Genomic DNA, 8,606 nt, shown 5'->3' with positions numbered 1-8,606 from the left:
GAGACAGAGACAGAGGAGAGACAGAAACCCATACATAGAGAAGGGGGAAGAAAGAGAGAAAAGGATCTTGTTAGCAGCTAGCAACTCAGCCAGCCATCAAGTCACAATGACAAAGTGAGTAACAGTGGCCCAAATGGAACCTTAATCCCTATGTAGGCTCTGGTCAAAAGTAGTACACTGTATAAGGAATAGGGTGCCATTTGGGACACAACCAGCCTGTCAGTCGGCTACTCTGGAAAATGACCAACAACATTCTAATTTGCATATTAATTAAGGTTACTGAAACTGCCTTTGTATTGAAGTTGGCCACACACAGAATTCCATGTACATTCTCACTGCCATCAAACACACACACCACCCCCATCCTTCATCCACCTACACACATCCCTCACAGGTCCTCCATGACCGCATGACATGACCAGTGTCACTGTGTTCCCACCTCTGTTCATGTGTTGTAGACATAGAACAATTATTCACCCACCCTAACTATACTTTAGTTTAAGCTTTTGGCACACCCTTCCTGCTAACCACACAGTAGGAGGAGACAGGGAGTTGGGGGGAGGGATGTTTGGGGGAGACAAAGAGGGTTGTGGGAGAGAGGGCGGTTTAGGAGGAGGGGAGGGGTGAGGCGGCTGAGACGGGAACGGTTTTGTATTTTGTATTTATTAAGGATCCCCATTAGTTCCTGCCAAGGCAGCAGCTACTCTTCCTGGGGTCCAGCAACATTAAGGCAGCTACATACAATTTAAAATATTACATGACATTACATTTCATAACACTTTTAACAACACATTAAGTGTGTTCCCTCAGGCCACTACTCTACTATCACATATCTACAATACAAAATACATGTGTACGTGTGTGTAGAGTGCATGTCTTATCATGTGTCTGTGTGTGTGTCTCTTCACAGTCCCCGCTTTTCCATAAGGTGTATTTCATATTATTATTTTTTTTAAATCTGATTCTACAGCTTGCATCAGTTACCTGATGTGGAATAGAGTTCCATGTAGCCATGGCTCTATGTAGTACTGTGCGCCTCCCATAGTCTGTTCTTGACTTGGGGATTGTGAAGAGACCTTTGGTGGCATTTCTTGTGGGGTATGCATGGGTGTCCGAGCTGTGTGCTAGTAGTCTAAACAGAGACCTTTCCTTAACTCACTGTAGTAGCATACATAGACACACTGGCTTTACTCAAGGCCAGTGGCATGTCATTAGTAAAGATTGAGAAAAGTAAGGGGCCTAGACAGCTGCCTAGGGAATTCCTGATTCTACCTGGATTATGTTGGAGAGGCTTCCATTAAAGAACACCCTCTGTGTTCTGTTAGTCAGGTAACTCTTTATCCACCATATAGCAGGGGGTGTAAAGCCATAACACATACGTTTTTCCATCAGCAGACTATGATCGATAATGTCAAAAGCCGCACTGAAGTCTAACAAAACAGCTCCCACAATCTTTTTATCATCAATTTCTCTCAGCCAATCATCAGTCATTTGTGTAAGTGCTGTGCTTGTTGAATGTCCTTCCCTATAAGCGTGCTGAAAGTCTGTTGTCAATTTGTTTACAGTAAAATAGCATTGTATCTGGTCAAACACCAACCCTTAGTAAGCTTTTGGAAAACGTAACAAGCTGATTGGTCGGCTATTTGAGCCAGTAAAGGGGGCTTTACTATTCTTGGGTAGCTGAATTACTTTTGCTTCCTTCCAGGCCTGAGGGCACACTTTCTAGTTGGCTTAGATTGAAGATATGGCAAATAGGAGTGGCAATATCGTCCGCTATTATCCTCAGTAATTTTCCATCCAAGTTGATAGACAACAATAATTTCTTCACTTCTTTACGGAATTCAGAATTAAAATACTTGTCTTTCATAATTTGATCAGTCATACTTGGATGTGTAGTGCCAGCGTTTGTTGCTAAGTTTGCTTATCTCGCCAATGAAAACGTCATTAAAGTAATTGGCAATATCAGTGGGTTTTGAGATGAATGAGCCATCTGACTCAATGAATGATGGAGCTGAGTTTGCCTTTATGCCCATTTAAGGTGCTCCAAAGCTTTTTACTATCATTCTTTGTATCCTTTATCTTTGTTTCATAGTGTAGTTTCTTCTTCTTTTTATTCAGTTTAGTCCCATGATTTCTCAATTTGCAGTACCTTTGCCAATTGGTTGTGCAGCCAGACTTATTTGCCTCATCCCCCTCAACCATACCATTTTCCAATTCCTCATCAATCCACGGGGATTTAACAGTTTTTACAGTCATTTTCTTAATGGGTGCATGCTTATTAGTAACTGGAATAAGCGATTTCATAAATGTGTCAAGTGCAGCGTCTGGTTGCTCCTCATTACACACCACAGACCAACAAATATTATTTACATCAACAACATAGGAATCACTACAAAACGTATTGTATGACCTCTTATACACTATATTAGGCCCAGCCATTGGAACTTTGGTTTTCCTAGATATGGCTACTATACTGTGATCACTACATCTGATGGATTTGGATACTGCTTTAAAGCAAATTACTGCAGCATTAGTTGAAGAGAGGGAGAGATGTTTGGGGGAGACAAGGAGGGTTGGGAGAGACTGAGGTTTAGGGGGAGGGGAGGGATGTTTGGGGGAGACAGGAAAATGCCATTCATTGGTTAGTTTCCTGCAGTATATAGATGTCAGCACTGTGCCCCCAAGCCTCTCTGATTAAACCACTGCTGAGAACAAACACACACACAGACAAACAAGTGCGGTAGGGTTAGAAAGGGTAACGGCTCTCCATCAATATTTTAGCATCTAATTACCACAGAAGAGGTCTGGGACAAAGGTTGCAGCCAGGGAGACCTAACGTATGTTGTGTGTATGTATGTGGTGAATATAAAAATACGGATATAGAACAGCAATTCTGGAAAACATGAATATGTACAGTTTCTTGTACAACATACATACACACACACATAGAACATAGAGAGAAAGAGGGAGAAGGAGAGAAAGACAGATGAAAAAAAAAATAGAGAGATAGAAGGAGAGAAAGAAGGAGATATAATCCTTTCCCTTCGTTCTCTGAGCGACGTCGGTCATTGTTGTTGATCACCTGAGTGTGGGCTTCTGAGAAACAGCCCGTCTGTAATTCCATCACCTCCACCAGCGAGGACCCAGACTTTTATTAGTCAGAGACGGAAAGAGAGGAAGAGAGAGAAAGAGAGACAGAGGAAGCGAGACAGAGAGACTGACTCTGGGCCCTCCTCCGCTGTACATACTGCCCCCCTGAGACCCTATACCTCCTGAAGTAACAAGGCAGAGAGAGAGAGAGACAGAGAGACAGAGACAGAGAGACAGAGAGACAGAGAGAGAGAGAGAGAGAGAGAGAGAGAGAGAGAGAGAGAGAGAGAGAGACAGACAGAGAGACAGAGACAGAGAAACAGAGAGACAGAGAGAGAGAGAGAGAGACAGACAGAGAGACAGAGACAGAGAAACAGAGAGACAGAGAGACTGACTCTGGGCCCTCCTCCGCTGTACATACTGTACATACTGCCCCCCTGAGACCCTATACCTCCTGAAGTAACAAGGCAGAGAGAGAGAGAGACAGAGAGAGACAGAGAGACAGAGACAGAGAAACAGAGAGACAGAGAGAGACAGAGAGAGCGAGAGAGATGCACAGCATGAGAAAGGATACAGGATATTAGGCTAACCCCCACTGCCCCAATTAAAACTCAATTCTAATCAACACTCTCACGCAACACCAAAACTGTCAGACTCTGATAAATTGATAAACTGATAGAAGAGAGCGAGCGAGAGAGACAGAGAGAGAGAGAGAGATGTGTAGAGAGTGTATAATGATTAGCCAGGATCTGCTTACAATAAGGCTAATGGAATGAGTTTATGGTGATGTAAAACCTCTGATTTGAACTGATTTAAACTCCTGTAGCTAAGTCGGGGGGTAATTAACTCTGGGATTGAATCAGAAACTCAGCATTTCTGAAGCGTTTCTGATGCAGGCTCACTACCCACTGTGCCAATACAGTTAACGGTAACACCTTACTTAGAGTAGTGACATGTAGTATTCATGTAGAATACATTTTTATGTCATGCATATAAAGGCTTCCTGTTTGCTACATATCACCAAAGTGAAAAGCAGTGGAGGCTGCTGAGGGGAGGACGGCTCATAATAATGGCTGGAACGGAGCGAATGGAATGGCATCAAACTCATGGAAACCATGTTTGATGTATTTAATGCCATTCCACTAATTCCATTCCAGTCATTACCACAAACCTGTCCTCCACAATTGAGGTGCCACCAACCTCCTATGGTAAAAAGTCTTACTGTGTTCTTAGGCAGACATACTACCCCCTGTGCCAGTAGAGTTAACCCTCTGGGAGAGGTAGTAATGTAACTGTAGTTTACTGACGGTAGTAACAGCAGAGCCTATAAACACATTCCATGTTATCTGAATGTTATCTGAACATTATCTGAGCTGCTGCAGGAGCACATTTTTGTAAAAATAATTTATACAGTTGATAAAGCAACACTAGCTGTGCGAGTCCAAGGAAGGGCAGGAGAGACGGTAGAGCAGGACTGCCCAACCCTGTTCCTGGGGAGCTACCGTCCTGTAGGTTTTTGCTCCAACCCTAATCTAGCACACCTGATTCTAATAATTAGCAGGTTGATAAGATGAATCAGGTTAGTAACACCTGGGGTTGGAGTGAAAACCTACAGGAGGGGAGCTCTCCAGGAACAGGGTTGGGCAACCCTGTGGTAGAGGGTCTCTCTCTGTAACTAGTCAGTATCCTCAACCCGGAGCAGACAGGATGCTCTAAATGAGATACACTACATACAGGAAGTAGAGTAGCTAAAGTGGGCTCTATCAGTGCTGCTTACACACACAAGGCAGGTCTGCCTATGATTTAATGGTTAGTTAATCATTACTGTTTCTCCATGTGAACACCCTGAAACCACATACTAGGACTAGAGATACGGAGCAGAATAGAATGGACACCGTGTCAGATACAGACCAACATACTGTACTAACACACTCTTCCACAATCAGAAGAGCATGTCATATGGACAAACAAAAATAATTAGCCTTTTAACACACACACGAGGGAGACGTTAGCAAAAAAGTTGCTTTAAGAGCCAAAGCCTCCATATTCTTACCGCTGTGTACAGTCCTATTTCTATACCCCTCTCTCGTGTTCCCGATGGGTGTCCCAGGTCTATGTTCACTCAGATAAGTCCACAGAATGCAGTGGGGTGGAGGGATGAATGCAGGACGGAGAAAGAGAGGGACTTCCTGAATCTCTCGCTCTCTCTTAGTGGATGGTCAGAGACCTGCTGCACTGTAGAGGTATTAGTGACTCCCTCACTCCTGCTCTCTCGCTCTGTGACGGTATTAGCTGTGACACACCAGCTCATTCACTGCCACTGATCCCACTTAGAGTTACTGGAGAGAGAGAGAGAGAGAGAGAGAGAGAGAGAGAGAGAGAGAGAGAGAGAGAGAGAGAGAGAGAGCGAGAGAGCGAGAGAGAGAGGTGGGCAGGAAACCCAGTGGGGGGCAGTGAGGCACAATGTAGTGGTGGTCACACAAACACACATTCATGATGCACATAGAGAAAATAAATTGCTTCACATTTAAAAGACACACAGTACATACTGTATACACACACTAACAGGGTGCTTATTTCTGTCTTCTGATGGTGTTGCTGTATTAAAGGTCAGGCTGTTCTGAAAGAGACATTGATCAGTGTCCCTCACACCTCACTGAACCTAACAGCACACACACAGTCACACAGTCTCTCTCGCTCTACACAGCACGGTTGATAGTGGACACCAGCCAGGCAGACAGACAGTGTTTTAGCTATTTATTACAGTATACATTCAACTGAAACCAGCCAAAAGGTTTTAAAGAGAAAGAAACAGAGAAGTATAAAACTAATAAAATCATCCATTAAATAGCCTTTAATTCACCCTGCAGTACATTACAATAAAATAAACCTTTACTTATAAAGATATGAAACAAGCCTGCTCAGATGAACCAGTCTCTCTCTGACAAGGGCCCACTACCATGACAGAGACTGGCACTATGACTGTTTATGACACATGCTATGTCACTTATGACAGTGTTATGAAGCCCTCATGATGACGCGAATGTTATTGATAACTGTGATATGATTTGAAACATGATCTACATGGCATTGTAGTAACTGGAGGTAATACAATATGATAAGAGTAATACGGGTTATACACAGAGTGTGTGTGTGTGAGAAAGAAAGGCATGAAGGGGTTGAGTGTAGAGTCCAATGTAAGAGAGTGGCAGTATTGGTGTGAAACTGTAGCTTAAATCACTCTTCTCCTCTAGTGAATCTAGTCTGTCTGTCTGTCTACTAGTATTGGCAGTGGCGATTTTAGCATGTCAATCTTGGTGGGACAAACAGCAAAAAAAATTAGATGGATGACAGCAAAGCCACTACACATCTCTAAACAATACATTAAATGCACTAGAACGGTGACAAACGGTGCCCACAAACTTTTAGGGTCTACATCAAGCTTTCCCGAGAGTGGAGCTTATGGCTGACTTGTTTACATAAATATGGTTTCTACTGACTCCTTGTAGATGTCTGTAACTGGATAAGAACCGCATTCTCCTTCAATAATAGTGAATGTCGACATGAGTTTTGACCCATTCACAAACATCATTAGATTTATGTTCAGTAAATTCACAATGTTTGTTCTTATATAATTAACACTTAGCTCTAAGTATAAGCAAGTGCAAGCAAACGAGCTGTGATGAGGTAGGCGTATTCGTTCTGCAATTTCGAAATGGACAGCGACAGAAATTCAGATATATATTAGTTCAGATAAATTCAGCAAGATGTTGAGGCCTTAACATTACTCTTCTTTAAGTCACCACAGAGAGAGAAAGAGAGACCCAGACTCAGCGGTTAGACATATTTTATTAGGCCTATGTGGTCTAAAAAGGAAGGACAATACAAATCACGAGGATCCACTTGTATAGACAATATACAGACGCACTGACTACGCATTGAGCAAACAAAACAACCCTCGCAATATGAACTGGAATTACATCGGTCTATTACTTAACTTTTTGTTGAACAAAAATATTTGAATGGGAAGAGACTGTCACTGGCAAACATGGTTACGAGGAGGGGATACTATAATTTAATGTTGTTGGCAGTGGCGACTTTAGCATGTAAATCTTGGTGGGGCAAAAAAAGTAAAAAAAAAGTGGAATGCATGCCAGCAAAGCTACTATACAACACTAAACAATACATTAATTGCACTATAACGGTGACAAACGGTGCCCACAAACTGTTAGGGCCTACATAAAGCTGTCCCAACATCTTACCACTGCTACACCTGGCTATCAGCGGAGCCTTTTCTGGCAGCGAAACAGTTCATTCAGCCTCAATTACTGCTTTAAAAAAAAAACATGGCTTATATGGCATACTTGCTAAAACAAATGTGGTTTCTAATGACAGTTGATATGTACACACTATGGCATAAGGTGACGACAAGCAGGTAGCTTGGTGGTTAAGAGCGTTGTGCCAGTAACGGAAAGGTCGCTGGTTCTAATCCCCGAGCCGACTAGGTAAGAAATCTGTCGATGTGCCCTTGAGCAAGACACTTAACCCTAATTGCTCCTGTAAATCGCTGTGAATAAGATGACTAAAAAGTTAAGAGGCAATCTGTAATTTCGATTAAGACATTGATGAGCGAGCTACGACGGACATAGTCAATATAACTGTTTAGCACTTTTGAAATGTACAGTGACAGTATTCAGAACATGGGCCGTTCTTACAGTGTTCTCCCTGTACACCAAGTCAGAGCCGTAGGATGGGCACCACCAAATCAGAACAGTAGGCGAAATTAAGAGGGGTAAATAGACCAAATTATTAGAGTGAGGCACATGGGCTACTAACGGTTTACTACACAACATACACTTAGTATCACTTTCTTAGCTACATATCTCCCTGGCATATTAAATAATTTATGCAGCAGTATACAATACATTTTTGGACTCACCTTGTTGTGCTGTGCCCACTTGAACAGGAAGGTGGCGTGGCGGTCCTTCGTGGCCAAATTGTGTAATCAAATTCTGTCATTCTCTGGAATTATGGTGCTTTCAAAACAACTGGGAACTCGGAAAAAAACAAGGTCGAATCATGATGACGTCATCGATCAAGTTGTAGCTCAAGAAAGAGGCTGAGTTCCCGAGTTAACTTGACTTCAGTGAGTTCAAGACTTTGCAGTTCCGAGTTAACAGTTGTTTTGAGTGTGGCACAAATCATGCTTCATTGACAGCATGGCCAATGTTGAATGTTTATCATTTTAAACTTGGAAAAGAGACCCTTAATCCCAGATTTGGGACCACACAGCCACTCCACTGAATAGCAGGCTAGTGATTGCTTTTCAATGCTTGCAGTTAGTCACTGTCACTGATTCCTTCCAAACCACTTATTGAATTTGCGATTTCCAACTTGTTGTGTAATGTTTATGTCTAATGGCCGATGAGCACCGATACGTTTTACCTATAATTTCTCTTCATTATTTCTCTTCATATGACAAGGATTAAAAAGGATCTGCCAGTAGATTGTCGACT

The sequence above is a fragment of the Coregonus lavaretus genome, assembly GCF_964263955.1.
Source record: "Coregonus lavaretus genome assembly, chromosome: 30".
NCBI lineage: Eukaryota > Metazoa > Chordata > Actinopteri > Salmoniformes > Salmonidae > Coregonus > Coregonus lavaretus.
The sequence above is the reverse complement of the archived record's forward strand: the minus strand, read 5'-3'. Positions refer to the sequence as shown.